Source organism: Haliaeetus albicilla, chromosome 5, assembly GCF_947461875.1.
Source record: "Haliaeetus albicilla chromosome 5, bHalAlb1.1, whole genome shotgun sequence".
In the NCBI taxonomy this organism is placed as follows: Eukaryota; Metazoa; Chordata; class Aves; order Accipitriformes; family Accipitridae; genus Haliaeetus; species Haliaeetus albicilla.
Window position 1 is genome coordinate 40919892 of NC_091487.1, and position 19077 is coordinate 40938968.

Sequence of the window (19077 nt, forward strand, 5' to 3'; positions counted from 1 at the left end):
GTATGCTTTCTACCCTTGTCTAGGAGACATTTTAACATTGTTGTTAGTTGCCTCCTAAATAATGTATAAGGCCGATAGGAATCCTTCTTTACTGAGCCAAAGACAACATAGTAACCACAAGGACAAAGCTGAAACACACTGTAAGATGCAAAATCTATAGAAAAGGATGGTACTTCTTCCTAAACATACCAAATGGGATAAGAACAAAAACAGGCAAGCCTGTAGATACACCAGCCAGTTTATAGATCTGAAATACAAGCAGCACACTTCAGACACCACAGCATGAGGACCGTTTATACAGCTGTATGCTACTGTTTATCGTACTGAGCAATAAACAGTTTTATGAAGTGTTTTGTAAAGATTTTGCCATTATGCAGTCTTCAATTGTATCTCTGTTCCTTATGTTAAACAGTCCTTTTATCTCCTCCAGAACGAGCCATCATAATTTTCTTCCTTGCAGTAGCTTTTGCTATGCTTTTTTAAATTTTTTCTTTCTTTCTTCTTTTCTCAGCATATGCTGAGACTGCATGCAGGCTGCACGTCCATCAGTTTTACAGTAACAAATTTAATACACATATATTCCCTGTTGTGTCGTTATTTTATTACTACATTGAAGAAGGAGATTGGAAGATTTCCTGGCTGTCATCATATAAAAATCTGAGGTTTCTTTGACTTGTACAGACACATCTTGTGCTGTAACAACATCGACTCATATCATTAATGAACTGGATTGCACTGAGTCAGAATTTGGATTAAAGACTACGCTTTGCATACTTAAGTTGGCAAAACTGGGACATGCACTCAGTAGGTGGCACTCTTTTCACCAAGTCAGAGTAGAGCCAATTTCCCATCCTCTTTCTAGCCGTCACAAGTTGAACTAGTGCTCCAGCATTATGGGAGACAATATGGAGCTATTAGTTCTCCCTGAAATTAAGTACAAAATGAAGGCCCTAATCACTATAGCTAGTAAGAAAATAATTACTCTCTTTGTAACACAAGTTTCAGATTCCAGTAAGCCTAAAACTTCCATCTCACAATCACAGTGAAATTTCCTCTAAAATTGCCATTGGGTGTGATATTTTTCTTAAAAAAAGAATGACAGCATAAACCAGTAATCAATAGCTGCAGTGTTTATCCCACAAATATATTCAATGCTCGAGGGCAGGGCTGCTTCTAGACAAAGCTAGAGAATGGACAGACAAGAATCACATAAAATTCAACACAGACTAATGCAAAGCCCTGCACTTTGGCCAGCCTAACCTTTTGCCATTGCGCAGGCTGGGACTGACAGGCCACTCAGCACAACTGAATAAGATCTGGGGTCCTGGTGGACAGTGGGGTAAACACCAGCCAGCAGCGAAGGCTAACAACACCCTGGGCTGTATAAAGAAAAGCAGAGCTAGGTCAAGGGAAATGACTGTTCCTCTTTACTTACCATTTATTAGTCTGCATCTGGAACACTGTGTACAGTTTTGGGCACCCCAGTACAAGAAAGATGTTGATAAACTTGAGCCAGTAGAAAGCCAAGATGGTCAAGGGCTGGAACAGGCGTCCTCTTCAAGGAGAGGCTGAGGGAAACTGGGCTTCTCTAATGTGGAAAGGAGAACAGGTAGGAGAGACTTAATACCAGCCTTCCAATAGCTACAAGGCTAGATCTTTACCTACAAGAGAAGGCAAAGCCAGGCTCTTTATTGAGGTGCACAGTGGGAGAAAGACAACGCTCAAACTGAAACAGTGGCCGTTCCAACCAGCTAGTGAGGATAGTGAAGCAATACAACAGGTTGCCACAAGAGGCTGTGGAATTTCCTTTCTTGGAAGTTTCCAATACCTGACTAAGAAAGCCCTGACTACCTGACAAAGAAAACCCTGAGTTAGGTGGTCTGAATTCAGTGTTGACCCTGCTTTGAGCAGGAGGTTGAACTGGTGACCTCCCAAAGTCCCCTCCAACCTGAGTGATTCTATAAATAAAGAAGCAAATCCCCTTAACTCACGTAAGAGGAGTCTTAATTAAATGATAGTAAAATAGTTTGAAAAAAATCTTATATGAAATACAAGTGATTGTATGTGTTTCAGGTTGTCTGGGCTTTAGTTTTGATGTTGTGAATTTAGAAGACCATCAACATAAATACAAAGAAATCCATTCCCTCATAGCCAGCATTTTTCAGCTGCATTATTACAGGAAAAATGCTTACAAAAATGCACTTTTTTCTTTTTATACAAGATTAATTACTTCTTACTACAAAGAAATTTGAATTTCCCCAATGTCAACGTCTGTCTCCCATCTTTGTCAGAATTAAAATGAAACTCTCAATGAAATATTATTTTAGGGTACAACTTCTCTTGGGAAACTCAATGCAGTCAGAATATCTGGAAAGAAGGGGTTTGCCTTTTTTAAAAGAGTTTGCAAAAAGAAAAAAAAAGATCTTGCATATTTATTTTACTCTTCGTATCTGAGTTTAAAATTAAAACACTGAGTTTGCTTTACTAACTTGAGCAAGATTCACCTTCTTTGATCAACTTAGGGGAAAATACATGTGTTTATTTGTAGAGCATGTGTGTGTAAATACATATGTATCCACACACGAAGTGTCATGAACTGGCTCCCTGAGAACCAGGATGAGACCTTGTTACATGAGGGAAAGGGAAGGACACTGCGGTTTAGTCTAAAGAAACCACATGGGAAAAAAAAGTTATTCACATTGCTTGAACACTACTGAAAGAAGCTCAGACACCATGGTGAGAAAGACAGTGTAAGAATCTATGAAGTACCGAATTATATTGCATGCTGAAAAACAGGACTGCTGCAACTTTCTTCCTAATTTCGCGAGGTTGTGTAGCCTTAAACACACTTTGCAGTCCTTTCTGCATTTACTATCACTTTTCCCAGAATCCCACATTCTTTGTTTGTTTGTTTTACAAACAATAGTCTGTGGTAACATTATTCACTGTTTACAATTGAGGAAAAAACAACATTTGGAGAAGCTAAGTGGTGAGCTGAAGGCCACAGGAAGGTTCAATAGCTGAGCTTTGGTTAGCTCCAAATGCTCAAGTCCACATGTAAATTCATCTGTCACACTATACTCTTCCTGTATTTCAGGAGCTCAATCTACAGACTGTACTAAAGTACAATATGCCCCCTCATCTAAGTGTCACTAATCTACACATACAATTATAGGACACCAAATGTTTCATGCTGCTCAATTGACTGAACAGTGGCACAAGCCCTTCTGAAAATTAGGTTCAAATTACCTTAAGCAGGACGATTTAAAAAAAAAAATTAAATGCCACCTAAAATAAGACAATTTTCAAACAGCTGGCTGTAAAATGCCTCTGATTATTTCTTAAATATTTAGACATAATATTTTCTTACCTACTGTGTGAGAGGAACTATTAGAAAAGGAACTAATGAATATATGTAGTATTCTATTTTAGAACTGAAAATGTAAAGCACTGTAAATTCATTAGCTCTATGAATTATTATTATTATTAATACACATACCTTGGGAAAAGTGCAGTAGAAATACTCCTGAAAAACATGATGGGCAAGGAGTATCAAGAACTGGTGGGTATACACATATATTTAATTCTAATACATATTTTTAATGCCATAATCACTAAATGGTTTGATGGTCACTATTATAACAGATTTCAACAAACCTTTCTGGAATTTACCTCTCATTATGCATTACAAGAGTGCAATATGTTTAAAAGGAACACACTCTACTACTATGGGTGTGTATATATGTCATTTCCAAAACCTTGAGGTTTTAGAAGTTTGTAGACCTGCTTTCAGGAGCACTTATATCGATTCCTGCACCATATTGGTTTCACAGTGAATGCTTTATAAAATATGAGAGTAGTTCTACAGTTTCTGTGAAATTCATATGTAAAACTTCTAGAAATCAAATGGATGGATTTTCTTTTTGGTAATAGATACTCTGATTAAAATCTATGCAGATGACTGGCAGGGAGCAGCAAGGGCTGGGGCTGCTTCCGAAGGGCCTGGGATCAAGAGGCAAGAAGATTCACAAGGTTAGCAGGACAGGGCCTTCACCAGCTGGGGCTGGTCCCACTATCCCCAGCAAGGAAGCAGGGCAGGCCAGGGGGGCAGCCCCAAACCGAGGGTATCAGGCATACCCATGGGGATGAGGCAGGGCTGAAGTTAAGCTGGGAAGACAAGTTCACAGGTCAGGATCAAGTGTCGGGCACAGGCATGGCTGCAATGCAGCTGCAATGTAGCTCAGACAGGGCCACATGCAAGAGCCTCAGCTTAAAGCAGCTGCCAAGCAAATATGGCAGAAGACCCCACTGAGGCTTATTTTTGCAGGTAACTTCCACTAAGGCTTCTTCTGTCTCTTTTTCCCCAACACAACCAGCTGTGCTTTCTTTAGGATGGCTTTGAGCCCAGGCAGAGAAGCACTCGGAGTCCCAACAACAACAAACCAACAAGAGAAAGACGTACTGAGAGCATTTACTGCAGTGTAATATTCACAGCTTGACTGAATTTAGTGTACTAACAGAAGACTGGAATTTGAAACAATGAGCTGGAATGTTTTTCTGTCTTCATATAACATTAATGCTGCTTACTAGGAGTAATTTTTACAAATTATAATCTAGGCTGTTCCTTTAATAATCTGAGTAGACCAATTTCTTATTGAAGCACAGAGTAGTTAATGAATTTGATCATTAGTCTATTTAATACCCTAAAGTGATTTGGTTCAACTTATATTTCATTTTCACAGACATGATATTTCTCAGAGGTACACCAATATGAAGGCAATGCTCCCTCTTCCTCCTTTGTATGGAAACTACAGACAACATTCAGCTCTAAGATTGTTTATCCGGACTAAGGGATTCTCATTTATGCAGGAAGTCACAGGTTGTATACCACCAGAATAGTTCCTACACTATCTAGCCCACTAATAGCAACTGTCAAAGCAGCAGAAGAATGATTTAATATTTCCTTATGTCCCACTGTTTGTCCCAGCTACTGACTAGGACTAATGACAACTGGAATAAAACAGCAATCCTTAAGTTTCATGCTAAGAATATCTTTGCATCCATGCCTTCCCAGCAGCACTGAGAAAACAGAAATGCAACTGAATTACAGGAGTACTTAGTATTTCTGTTCTTTCAAAGGTATCACCTAAAACATAATGCTTTTTCAAATTACACAACTGCTAATGCATTTTGAAATTTAAATTTTCAGTGGTTTATGGTGGAAAAACAAAAGCTTTCAGTTCCTTACTGCATTTTTTTAAAAAAGCATTTCTGCTGTCAAGCTGTCGTGGTTTAACCCCAGCCAGCAGCTAAGCACCACGCAGCTGCTCACTCACTTCCCCCACCCCCAGTGGGATGGGGGAAGAGAATCGGAAGGAAAAAGGTAAAACTCGTGGGTTGAGATAAGAACAGTTTAATAGAGCAGAAAGGAAGAAACTAATAATGATGATAATAACAACAATAAAATGACAATAATAATAAAAGGATTGGAATGTACAAAACAAGTGATGCACAATGGAATTGCTCACCACTCGCCGACCGATGCCCAGTTAGTTCCGAGCAGTGATCCGTCCCCCAGGCCAACTCCCCCCAGTTTATATGCTGGGCATGATGTCACACGGTCTGGAATACCCCTTTGGCCAGTTTGGGTCAGCTGCCCTGGCTGTGTCCCCTCCCAACTTCTTGTGCCCCTCCAGCCTTCTTGCTGGCTGGGCATGAGAAGCTGAAAAATCCCTGACCATAGTCTAAACACCATTTAGCAACAACTGAAAACATCAGTGTGTTATCAACATTCTTCTCATACTGAACCCAAAACATAACACTATACCAGCTACTAGAAGGAAAATTAACTCTATCCCAGATGAAACCAGGACACAAGCATAATTACAAATAGTATCCCTTCCTGAAAAAAATTTATTCAATCTATCCACTGCACACAAAAAATTTCCCAAATAATGAAGAAACTCAGGCAGTGATAATAATTTTCTAATAGGCTTACAAAATTATAACAGTACCTGCCCACAAAAATAAGATTATTTTTTACTCTATTGACATCAAGAAACTACTCATAACTAATGGTGCATGGTATATAAATATATACAGGATTTGGAGCCTTGTTCAATATTTCTATTATGAATATTTTTAATGTACAATTTGTATATATCTATGTATATATGTAGATATATAGCAGAGCATCCTTAAAGTCATCTCTTATGGAGAACTTAACTAGGAACTCCTTCTGAGCTTCAGTAGCTGATATATTACAAGTAGCAATCTCAAAGCCCATTTCAAATCATTTGACACTGACAATGACTCAAGGAGCTTTCAGCCCAAACAGGCTTTAGTGACAATGACTCAGTACCATTGCAATTAAATTGAAAGGTATGCAGTATAAATCTAGGGACAGTGGGGGAATCAAAAAGCAAGCATTTGCTAACTTTAGGCTCTATAGGTATAGCATGTGGTACTCTCTCTCATGGGCACCCATTCCTATTCCATCCCATAAATAAATTATAGTAGGGGAGGGGGATATAAATCAATCACTATGGGAGACACCAACATGTATAAATAAGACATATATGACAGGCATGTGTGAAATAAAGAGGATAATCTGGAACCACATATTTATGCACCTTGATGACCTTATCTGTCCCTCTACTCCTTAATCCTTCTTTACTGACACTCCATGCTTGCCTGTGCTGGCAGTTTGCGTTGGTGCAAACCAGGCTGCAGGGCTTTTTCTGTCATCACCATTACGCTGCAGTGTAACTGGCAAATTGCTGTGGAGTTTTTATTCTTCTCGGATTCACGAGCAAGTTACATCATATTGATTTTCATGCCTGGACTCCAGAAGTATTTTGGCAGTCCTCCAAGCTGCCTTCCAATGCCAATTTGTGTCCTAACCCAACCAGCTGGTCTATTTATCGCTGTGATCTCTGAACATTCCTTAATTCTGTTATAAAGTACATAGCATGTTTGATAATACAGAAAATTAATTCAGTTCCTCTCTGTATGTTTATCAGTACAAATCTCATTATGGAATTTCCCCTTTTTGCCTCCCCTCCTTTTTTTTTTAGTAGAAACTTGGCAATTTTTTTTCCTTGTTAATGGGAACCTTAAAAAGGCTTGTGCTCAAAGTACAACGTACAACTACAGGTATTTTGCAGTATTTACATAGGGCATAAAATGCAATTTCAAAGTGCTAGCTCTCGATAGGATGTAGTATTCCAAGGCAGGAATGCTTCCCAAATATGGATGTGGTTATATTACTATATTGTCCACTGAGCATTTGAACTACCAGAAATACACTAATAGCGCTCAACAGAAACACATACCTTTATGGCTGCCACAAGATTGCTAGCCTGAAGAAAACAGGGAGCAGCAATTTCAACAGGCGACAATAATGTCTTTTATCAATGCATCTCAGACATTTTGCATGTACTCTTAAAACCCTTCCCTTCCTACAAACTAAGCAGGATCTTTCCTCCCTTGCAAATGCATGCTCCTCCTTTATTTTCCCCCCTACTCCTGCAGAGTTTTCTCTAGCTCCTTGAAGCCACAGTGGACTGAGAAAGCAAAGAAAAGGAGCTGGAGGAGGCTTATATAACCGAGACCTACAATAGAACAGACACAGGAATACACATGATCCACAAAGGCAACAACTGAAAAGGTATTCAAATACCATGCAAGACCACTTGCTCTAGCGTTACATATCTGCTGGATTTACCACAGCCTCTGTTTATAGGTACTGTAGGTTAGTTTCTTTGCTCTTTACTCCCATGTATGAGAGGCATCCTCAAATATCACTACTGCCTTAAGCAATACAGAAGCAATCACTATCTTGGCCTCAGCAAGATCTCTGCCCCACAAGAAATGCTCTGAATATGCTTATGTTATCTTCATGGTGCCACTCTAACAAGAAACAGCAGAAATCCACCATGCTCAAAACAGGGAGTAGCAAATCCACTTTCCACTAGTAATCATTGTGGAATCATGACATTGGGCTTTATAGAACAAAGTACATCAGAGAAAAGATGAAGAAAACTTACCACTTCTAGAGTCTCTCAAGAATGAGAAGTGGTTCAGGAAATTGGCACCTGAAAACTGCAGGGGGAAAACCAGCCCGATTTAAAAAAAAAAAAAACCACAAAAAACAAATAAGCCACAGACAACCCTCAAACCTCCTGTTATCATGAAAGTAACTTTGAAAGTAAGGAAAAAGTTATCAAGTTATAGGATCACCATTCTTAACTTCTGCACTACTAAGGAAACAAATGTTACTGCTGTTCAGTATCAGGTGACTACAACAGATGGGGTTTTTTTTCTCTTTGTGAAGGATTAGTGGAAGCTCTTGAAAGATGCAGATTGGCTAAGGAGCACAAGACATCATCAAAGGTTCAAAGCAACACAGAGGACAAGAAAGAGGACTTCCTAACAACAAAACACTATCACAATTCAGTATGAAACATGACTTTGTAATCGCAGGGTGGAGCTTTGCTGCACAGGACGCACACAGAGAAATAAACAGGGGCATACAAAATTAGATAAATAGGAACATATATTTGGAAAGCATTGTTTGTAAAAATTGCAACTCTCTCCTACTGCATGCACTTCAGTCTTAGAGTCATTGGCTGTGGTTTGAATATCACCAGCAGACCTTCAACCACAATTGTTCTCGAGAACAGCACCCTGTGTTCATTTCTCTGGCATCCAAACAAAATTCTGTCATGCCTTTTCAGCTTCTAAAAAGTGGCAGTGGGAACTATGAGAAAAGACTAATTGTAGAAATTATGTAATGAGTTCACTTGGACAGCTCATTGATTTGTAGACCTGATCTCTCAAATTAGTCATGTATGGCTAATAGAATTTACATTTAAAATATACAATATGTTTGCCAGAACTATGATATAGGCTATTTATTCCTGTCATTTAGCATTCACCATTCTATTTAAAATTAATGTAACTTGCAGTGTTTGCAAAGCCAGTACCCACCAAGTGACCTAGATGACTATCCTGTTAGAACTATCATGCATAGCACACCACAGAAAGCTGCACAAAGAACTGGAAAGAAACCCATCCAAACAAGATCTCATTGCCTCAGTAGATGTGCAAATGATGCCACCAAAATGCCCTTAGACTGTCATTTAGATAGTCTCATGTACTGCTCAGAAATGGCAAAAAGCCTCTTCACTGCTTACCAGCTTTGCTGGGTAAAACGCAGTATGCAATTATAATCTGAAACAGGTATTGCTTAGTTGCCTCAGACCTTCCAGTTACCAATTGTTGATCAGCCTCTAAAAGACAACCCTCACTGTTATCCTGCAGTTGCTTCACTGACAGTCAAAACAGTTGTCATCTAAGTTTCATATGTCCAATAAAATACTTCATCACCCATAATAACAAGGGCAAGCACAGCCTCCTAGAATACAGTCGCTGACACCATTAATTCTTTCTAGGCCAGTTGTGCTTACTGATCCCTCTTCTTTTCCTTATAGGAAACAGGTGAAAGTCTTTGCAAATTCTCATTTCCAAGCCAGTGGAATACAACAGCTGATTTACTGATATCAAAGTTGTGAATAATTGACTGATAACAACCAAGCGCTGTAAATCTCCAGAAGGGAATGTCCATATGCTGAATGGATGAGAAGCACTCTAATTAATATCCAGCAGCTCTGAAAAAAGCCCTGCACAGAGCTCCAAAAATATGCCTTTGGTTGAGACTTTGCAAGTCTACGTAATCCTGTTTTACAAAACAGTACTTGCTTTTCAGAAATAGCACTGCATAAACATGATGCCAGTGCAAAAAATGTTCCTTCTGAAGCAGCTTCCTTCTCATTCATTTTCTTCCTTGTTCACACCTGCCTTTATTCACCGTTTGTCAGCTTTCATCTTTCATCTACATCCCAAATGTGTTTTTCCACAAACACATAGGTTGAAACCCACAAGATGGGACTTTCAATTCTATTTGATTAAGGATTAGCATACCAAGGAGTCTTACAAGGAAGCTACACTATGTATAACTTCACACAGCCACAAATACATCCCTCACATGAACAACTTTTTTTCTGATTCTAGAAGACCCATTTCTCTTTGTGCTTCTGCTAGCCATTAGCATTAGCTCTTCTAGCATTAGTCTGCACAAATAAGAAAACAGGGCAGTTTTATAATTATTCTGAATTTCAAGTATGGAAAAGAACAGAAATATGATGCAATATTCTAACAATATTAGGACTTCCCCATGCAACACAGTCTATCACCCACTGCTGCCTCCTGCTCTGGTGCAGCAATCACCACAAATGGTGCTCATACGTTTTCTGTCCTCCGTTCAGACAGAAACACTCGTCCTGACCATTTGCTGTCAGCAATTTTAAACCAAAAAAAAATCATAACTTAGCATTACTGTAAGCGTGATTGTGCAAAGATCATTTTGTGTTCTAAATAAGTCATCTGAGCCTTTGTGACCACATTCTTCCTTCCCCCCATTTTTCAGGACGGTCCCATATCTTGGATGCTCACACAATGCAGCTTAATTTATAACCTCAGTTCTTTCTAAATTACAAATTTAGTTTCCTTTTCACTAAACATTCCCAGTTTCCATTCACATAAGCTATGAAACAAGAAAAAAAAAGGGATCACTTACATTTAACAACTTTTTTTCCAATCTTGCAATATTTTTTAGACAAAGTGGAGAAAATAGCAGTAAGAAGAAATACTTTCAAGGTTATCAGTATTCTTCATTTAAAACACCTTCAATCGTTCCTGTTTTGAATTATAATTATGCATTACGAAGCATGTAGAACAACTACAGGCCATGACAACAAAATTAAAATTTAAACTTCTCAATGCTGTCTACAACAGATCAGTGGTGATGCTTTATATTAAATTGGGAAAAATCAAGATATTTCTGTTCTGATACAGAAACGCATGACTGAATCTTAGAGTGTGAAATGTAAGCCATACTTATATTAGTACCTCACTGGTTGCAGATTTCTGAAAGCTTATTAATAGAACCATTTTTTTTTATAACTGGGAGATATTATTAAATGGAAATGGCACAGAGAGCAATAAAGAAAGAAATTTCCTACACAGATGTGTATGCTTGTCTAGCAGTGTGGTTCTAAAACAGAAGTTCCTAGTTTCCTCAACTGTTCTGCAGTAAAAAATGAAAGATGTGATCCTGATATGATGCTGCACAGCAGCAGGAGAGTTTTCATCTACAATATGCTCAGGTCATTTATAAACATTAAATAAATAGCTATACCAAAATGTAGCTTCACCATATTTAATAATGTAAAAGTTAATAGAACATCAGCTAACCCTTTTTGATTGGATTTAAGAAGCTGTCACTAACAAACTAAAGACAATAGGAAAATCAGTCTCTGCAGCAAGCACTTCAGTATTTTCTTTCTTCCCTTAAGGATTAAAAAAAGGCACAGACAGAAAAGGAAGCAAAATTATGAGTTAAACTTTGTGATGATCAAACAGTAGTAATCACTATTAGATTAAAATGGTAACATATTGTGCTCACTTTTCATGGATTTAAAAGGTTTTACAAAATACCAAATGGTTAAAGAGCAGACCCAACGACATTTATGCAAAAGCATTTTAACACTGTGTTTTCCTTACAAAAGTCAGGTATCAAGGTGTGTTATTGACATACTATATTTTACTTTACTAACAAAAGAAGTTATTTACCTTAAAATGAATGTGATTCTTCAAGATGTTCCCTACAGATAGTCTTCTGTGTGAACATATATCAAAACCAGTAGTTCTGACTAGCTAAGTCTGTTTATAGAGCAAAGCTTCCTTACAATCACAAAAACAGTGACAGAGCAAATCCAGATCCTACCTATGCCTTTTGTCCAGTCAGAATCCAGATGAAAGTTTTGAAACAATTAAAAAGAAAGATAGGTCAGGGCATTCCCCAAGCATTAAACATCAGAAAAACCAAGTTACCATAAAAGGTAGTGTTTGCTCCTTATCTGTATACTTACCTGTACAGATGAAGCCCACTTTGTGATTAGCTAGCAATTAGCATCAGAAGGCATTAGTCTCATGTGACAGCTAACTAGCCACCTGCAAAACTTTCCCACAAATATCTCTGCCTCAAACTACAGGGATACATTGTGGGGTTTGGTTTTTTTAGAAAACAGGACCTGCATGAACAAAAACTGCAAAAGCAGAACAATTCAGAAGTGGATGGTATAACTTGAGTTAGATGATAACTTGCTTTCCCCAGCTGTCTACCTTTTCCAACATTTTCAGCCAACAGAGAGCTAAGCTGCTCACAAATCACCTTTAAACTGCACTCTACAGCATGGTATGTCACTCTAATAAAGTCAGCTGAATAGCTCATTCAACCTCAGCAGCTGTCTCAAAGCTAAAATTTTTCAGTTCATATATTGGATTACTTACACAGATTCAAATAGTCACTGCAAATGGCTGTAATGACCTAATGTGTTACTGTCCTCTGCTGAAGTTATTGCATCCGCAGCTTATGTGGCAGAATGAATCATCTGCAAGCTCTTAAAACATTTTGTGCAAAGATGTGTGGATAAGCTCAAATTACACTCAGCAGGACTTCAGGGTGTTAGCTGACATTGCCATCGAGCGAACAAAGGAGCTTTCTCATTGCCTGTTCTCCTGGCTCAGCAATGAGGGCAAGAAACTTAACTGAAGACTAGTAAACAGTTTAGAAAACCATCTAGTCTACTACAGATGATTTTGCAACAATTTTTCTTACTGCAGCCTGAAACACCATTTCAGAATTTGTAGGACAAGTGAACTGGTTTTGTAACCCAAGAACATGGAGAGGTATCACACACTGAGTTCTTCTATAAGGCTGTTTTATCAATGGAGAAGGCACACCTTTTCTCAAGATACCTTCAGCAACATTTCATCAATTCTTTGAAGAATAGTTTCAAAAATGTTTCTCTAACTTTCTGTACCCTTAGAAAAATGCTTCCCCACAGCAGAAGATGACATCTTATTTCCCTATCGTGTAAGAGACTTACTACATCAAAAAGAGAGATTTAAATTGTGTTGGATTTGAGTAATCTAATTGATCATTCCTATCCACAGAATCCATGAAGGATGTTTCTTGGGAGACCTCATAGGCCACTTTGGTCCCTGCACACATAGGCTAAAGAATCTTGTGTCATTTAGAGCTCATGCATACCCCAGAGGATTTTGATGGCCAAAACACAGCTGCACTTTAATTACATATGCAACATCTGTATTATTCATCTATACAGATTTAAAAAGACTGGTTATTGTAGTGACATTAATTAAAAATAACAAAGAAAGGGCACACATCTCCCAAGATTGTGAGTTACCTATGAACATGGAAATGTGTAAAAGGTGAATTATTACTACATATTCTCATCAATATGATCCATGAGCCCAGCAAATCTTGGAAAATGAACAGGATTACTTCGTACTTTAAAAACATTTTAGCCTCACAGTATAGGCAGAATATGTAAGGTTTATTGCTTCCATATTAAGGGCAGGTGAACAGGAACAAAAAGATGATTTGGAATAAGCTAAACAGTCAGTCAATCTTAAAGAAAAAAAAAAAAAGAAACCCTCCAGACTGCAGTTTTTGAATTTTATTTTAACTATTGTTATTGGCTTCACTAAAATTGATGGCAATATTTTAACCGCCCTGAACCAGATAGCTGTTTCACTTTTACACTCTGTCCAAGTTTATACATGATCCTGGGAGCTAATGACTTTGTATCCATGAGCCTTTTTTTTCTCTTTTTGTTCTAAAAGGATCAAATAGGATGAAGTCTTTTTAATCCCACCATGTGGCCAAGAAATGTTTTTGCTTTCTCAAATTTGCCTGAAGTTGGTCAGAGAAAACCTTGAATTGGGGGGAGTATCTGTTCGGTGAAGTAAGGCTCAACTGAATAACATTCCCAATTTGGTTAGGCAGTAATGGTTTGTTGACAATGACCACAGCCATCTTCCAGCATAAACACATTCCCCATTTCATCTCTGCCCCATCTCTGATTGACTTTAAAATGATGACACCCAGGTTGATTTAGCCTTGTTTACATATGGTAACAACCCCTAATATCTGTTATGTAACAACTATTCCCCAATGGCCTGCTTGCGTGGACAGTTTTATTTCACATGAAGGGTGACTTTGTGTGGTTTAGTTTAGGCTGAGGTGGATTAAGCTAAACCACAAAAAGGCATTCTTAGCATAGAACATGTATCCACAAGGCAAGTCAGTGCAGAATTGCTACTGCATTTTAAATTCACACCTAAGCTTATTTCACAAGAGCTTCACTTAACAAAAAAGACAATGGGGGGTATGAATATAAGGGTTAAAACAGTAAACTGCGGATGATTGCTGTAACCACCTTTCAGGATAGCCTTGTTTGTGGAGGAAACAAAGCCATCCTGTGCTAGGCAAGAGAAAGTGGGTTTGTACAGAGATTTTGAAAGCCCATTTAATGTATTGGGGGTTTTTTTGGTACTTTTAAAAAATACCTGAAGTTTTATTATTACATAATATATAGAAAAAAATTATGCACATGTGTGCATTTACAGCATACCTGTTCCCCACTTTTATTTCAATTATTAGTAGTCCTTGAGATATAGTACTTCTAAATTAACACGGAGCTCCCCATTAATACACTCCATAACCTTTTCCTGTTTGCTCATATAATGACATGTAACATTGGTTTCTGAAATAATTATTTCTGTAATAATTGTACTGCTCTTTTCTTGTACAAGTATGAGGAAAGTCAGTATTTATTCATTTTAACGCAGGCCTTCTTCATACAAGATATGCCTGTTTGAAACTATGGGGCCAACTTCAACCCTGAAGACTTACTTTCAGTGCATTACACCAGTAAGAAGTTGACCTGTCATTATATCAACTGATACAAGTTGGGAAAAAAAAGTATGGAGGTATAAATCCCCTTATTAAGAGACCTCATTTTTTTTTTTCCCTAGACCATCACAGTTCCAATGATGTCTTTTCAACTAATGTGAATTGCAAAGTTTTGTATATTATAGTGGCACAAGTATAAATCGTTCACTTAGACCTATATTGAAGTGCTATGTGTAAGGCCACAAAAGAAAGGCTTTGCCTGTCTTTATGAGAGAGGCAGAGTATGAAGTCATCAGGACCATTAGTCTGGAAGAGTTTTTCCAGTCTTCAGTGGTCACTTTAAGCTCCACAGTAATTTCCACCGACTCAGTGGCCACTTCACAGACCTGTTTGCCTTTCCAGCACGGTGAGTCACTACAACACAGGGCGAGTACACAGAGTAATCACGTCAGGCAGCACCAGGACCCGAGCCCCATCCCAGGAAAGCTCTGGCTCTTCAGTCATTCACCCTCCTACAGCCTGCTCTTGAAGTAAAGATGCCCCTTCACCCGCCTTCAAGCATAGCAGAAGTATGTATATAGTCAACAGAACGCTGTATTGCACACGGCAGCGACTCGGCCGTAACACAGCCTTTTATCGCATCAGTGAGCACAATCTCACCCACTCGAACACGCAAGGAGCAAGCACCTCTCACCGTTACCCTCTCTCTCAAAGAAAAACCCCTCCTGAGCTGTAACCGCCTTTTTCTAGCGCCTGAGGAGATCAGCCGCCATCACCTCGCCCACACGGGCAGCCGGCCCCACGCCAGGAGACCCAGGCCCACAGCGGCCCGCCCTCCCCACCACAACGGGGCACCCCGCTGCCGGCGGGAGGCCCCTGACAGGGCGGGACGTTGCCCCCAGCCCTTCCCGCCTCCCAAGGGCCGGGCCTCGGGGCACCGCCGCTTTAAGGGGTGGGCCGCAGCCTTTCCCTGTTTAAGGCCCGCGCGCATGCGCACGGAGGGGCTGGGCGCGGGGCCGCCTGCTTGTCCCCGTAGCGAACGTGCCGGAGCGCTCGAGGCGCCGCTCAAGGTGAGCGGGAGGGCCGGGCGGCCGGCCGGCCGGCGCGCGGTGACGGCACGCGCGGGGGGGCCGGCCTCTTAACCGTCCCCGCGCGGCGGCGGCCCCGACCGGGCAGAGCGGCGCGGCGGGGCCTCGGAGCTCTCGGGGGACGGGCCGGAGGGCGGCCGCCGCCGTCGTCCCGTCCCGTCCCCCCTCCCCCCCCCGTAGAGATGAGCGTGCCCCGGTGTCAGGTGTAAAAGCGGGAGGGCCTACGGCCTCGTTCCGCCTTGGCGGGGGGGAGCTTGGCAGCGCCCTCTGAGCCCTCCCTGACGGGGCAGGGCCCCTGCCCGCCTTTCCCGGGGTCATTTCCTCAGGGATCAGCGCCCTGTCGTTGCAGGGCAGGCGGTGGCAGAGGTCTGACGGTTGGAGGGGACTACTGGGATTGCCTGGTCTCCAGAACCCGAGGGTGACTCTAGCTATACTGAGTCCCCAGATCAAACTATGGCCCGGAGCGGTGGAGGAGGCCTTTTCTCTGGGATTCCTCCTCAGCACCCACATCAGGGCTGCTGTGTAGCAAGCATGTAAACGTGAACATCAGTTGTTGCTTCTGACTTCTCTTGGTTTGTCTCTCTCCTACATTATTCCACCTGCAGCTTCTGAAACTGGTATTGAACCCTCTGCAAGGCAGTCTCCAGTGGCCCTTCTTCCATCTTTGACAGCAGTGATTTCTAACTGGGTCTTGGGTCACACTTGGGGAAGTGGATAATCGGTATGCTCTCTGTGATTGCTCTAATGTGTGAGCCTGCGTACTGCGTCACAGGCTTCTCAGAAAAACATCAGGTGCTGCTTCTGCTGAAGTGATGCTCCTTCCTTTCGGGGAGCAGTCTGGATTCTTGTGTTCATTCCTGATTTGAAGTTCTGCGAAGAAAAAATAGGCCTTGTGTGTAGGTATTTTTAAGCACTTTTCAGCAATTCCAATACAATGCCCCTATTTATTTAAAAAAAAAAAAAAAAAGTTCAAGAGGTGGTAACTGAGAGCTTTCAGCTTTTTTGACACCTACATCTGAAAAAGTAAAGTTTATACAATCCCATTGTGTGTAGATATGAGTGTGTATACTTACTGGAACTTTTGCTCTGTATGTCAGTCAAATTTGATAAAAAGCTCAAAGACATCAGGTTTCTAGGAATGTAAAAAAGAAGATGGCTGAATCAAGTTCCTACTACTATTGTCATTCTTTTTCACCTGTTTCTTTCCTGAGGGAAAGACTGCAGCCTGCCCTCAACCCTTATAGTGTGTCAGAGAATCTACGTGGAGAAAACACAATGGGAGGAACTTCACATCAGAGAATTCAGTGATGAGATATAAAACATTAGGAAATCTGGTTTATGGCATGCGTTTGTCTCCATTCAAGATAGTCAGTATTGATTCTGGCTTCTACTTTTTGAAAACTTGAGTTTGCAATTAGTTAATATTCTTCAAATGTAGAGCTCCTTAGGGTTGTGCTTTAGACTTTTGTGCCTAATCCATTACATTCGCTCTTCCATTTCCATTCTCCTCACCTTGCCAGTTATCCTTTTTTTTGCTTCTTGCCCAGTCATTCCCATTTCAATTTGCTTGGTTCCATCTCTCATAATTTCCAGTTTCTCCAGTTCTCTCTCCCCATTCTATTTCTCTCTTCCCTGCTTTACTCTCCTTCAGGTTGTTATTCTTGCCATGTTTCTCTGTTCTCACTGATTCCTAGTGCCAGTCATTCACATCTTTGCTTTCTGCATTGTTCCTCATTCAGAGTCATTCTTGCTTGAAATTTCTTTCTTTGAGTTTCCTCTGAGGATCCTTGTTCCAGCCATTTTGACACTGCAGCTTCAGAAGACTTTCAGGCTTGCTTGTCCTCCATTTAGATTGACTGCCTTCTTCCTCCATGCTGCCCAGGCCTGATACAGGAAGGACAAACTACTTTTTTTTTACTAGACTGCACCTGGCAAACGCTCTGACAACTTGGAAGCAGGTGAATCGTTTTGGCAAACGTATATGTAACGGAAAAGTGTCTTATGGGCAGTCTCAGAAACAAGAAGTTCTAGGAACCAAGCCTGGGACAAAACAACTGGAGCGTTTTAGCACTGAGGAATTTATTTAACATTTTTAAATGTTAAATCTCCGCAAAAATGGGAAAAGAAAGGTGAGGGGAGAAAAGGGTAAGAATAAAACTGGGCTAAAACATACTTGAGACTCCCCTGAAGGTACTGCTGTTGTGCTGCTTAATGCTTCTGTACTCACAGGGTGGGTCAGGTGATCTTGGCATTGAACGATGATGTTAAAATTTGCAATTAATTTTTACTCCATTTGATTTAAAGAGTAAAATCAACTTACATTATTTTTGTTTGGAAAAGCTAAAAAATAGTAATGTGTGTTGCTTTCTGTTGGTCTTTAAAAAAATACAAGTCAGAAGCATCCTTCACACTGGCATTATGGATATATTGAAAAAGAATACGTATATGATACAAATCCCTTTTATTTAACTTTTAAAAAATCTGTTCTATTTCTCCAAAAGCTTTCCTCAGTTTACGGTACTAAAGGATGGTGCCTCTACTTATTTTCTTTAGTCACTCCTGTATTGTTTATAATGTGAGGAAAGTTTGGTTGTTTCTTACTATGTTAGGGTTTTAGTGTGAACATTTGCTTGTGTAATGATGTTACTGACTTCCACTGTAGAGTAAGTGCAGTCATATTTAGAAGTAAATGTCTGTCTCCAGTGTTTTATTTTACTGTGACAGCTGTCATAGAATGAGTGACAATTCAGTTGCCAGCCTCACTTTCTGTCCACCCACTCACAGTATCTGGAAGATCTTCAAGTTGAATTAGTACACAGGCTTCTCAACCAAAAGCTGTGAAGATGACCTGGGAAATCAACAGCATTTTTTTTCCCTCAGTATGTCAGGCATTCAAAGAAGTAATCTAAACTTAAACTGTATACTTTTTCTTGTGTTTCTGCTCTGTATTGCTTTTTCTTTATTTTAATATGTTAATATCTTTGTCTTTTTTTCTCTAAAGAACTCTATTTTTTTTCTCTGTACTATCATAGAAAGCAGATATTTCAAGTATGTGTTAGGCACAATAAAAATGCTTTTCATTATCTCACTTGTTCAGATTGGGTTTTCTGTTTGCATAATACAGGTATTTAGTTTCAGGATAAC

General features: G+C 39.9%; 1 protein-coding gene and 1 long non-coding RNA gene across 4 annotated transcripts in view; one reads left to right on the forward strand and one right to left on the reverse strand.

Moving 5' to 3' along the window:
• Positions 1 to 460: 460 nt before the first annotated feature.
• On the reverse strand, positions 461 to 15666 carry LOC138685515 (uncharacterized). The gene is made up of 3 exons (XR_011324813.1): positions 15540 to 15666; positions 1436 to 1588; positions 461 to 924 (listed from the first exon to the last, which is right to left on the reverse strand). It is a non-coding gene; the product is annotated as an uncharacterized lncRNA (long non-coding RNA).
• Positions 15667 to 15808: 142 nt separating this feature from the next.
• PTGR2 (prostaglandin reductase 2) overlaps positions 15809 to 19077 on the forward strand; it is a 35711-nt gene continuing 32442 nt past the window's right edge. Inside the window, exon 1 of one of the 3 annotated variants that reach the window (XM_069784334.1) lies at positions 15809 to 15915. The gene's annotated coding sequence lies outside the window, so the exon portion shown is untranslated. The remainder of the gene's footprint in view (positions 15916 to 19077) is intronic. The other 2 variants (XM_069784333.1, XR_011324812.1) reach the window with 2 other exon arrangements.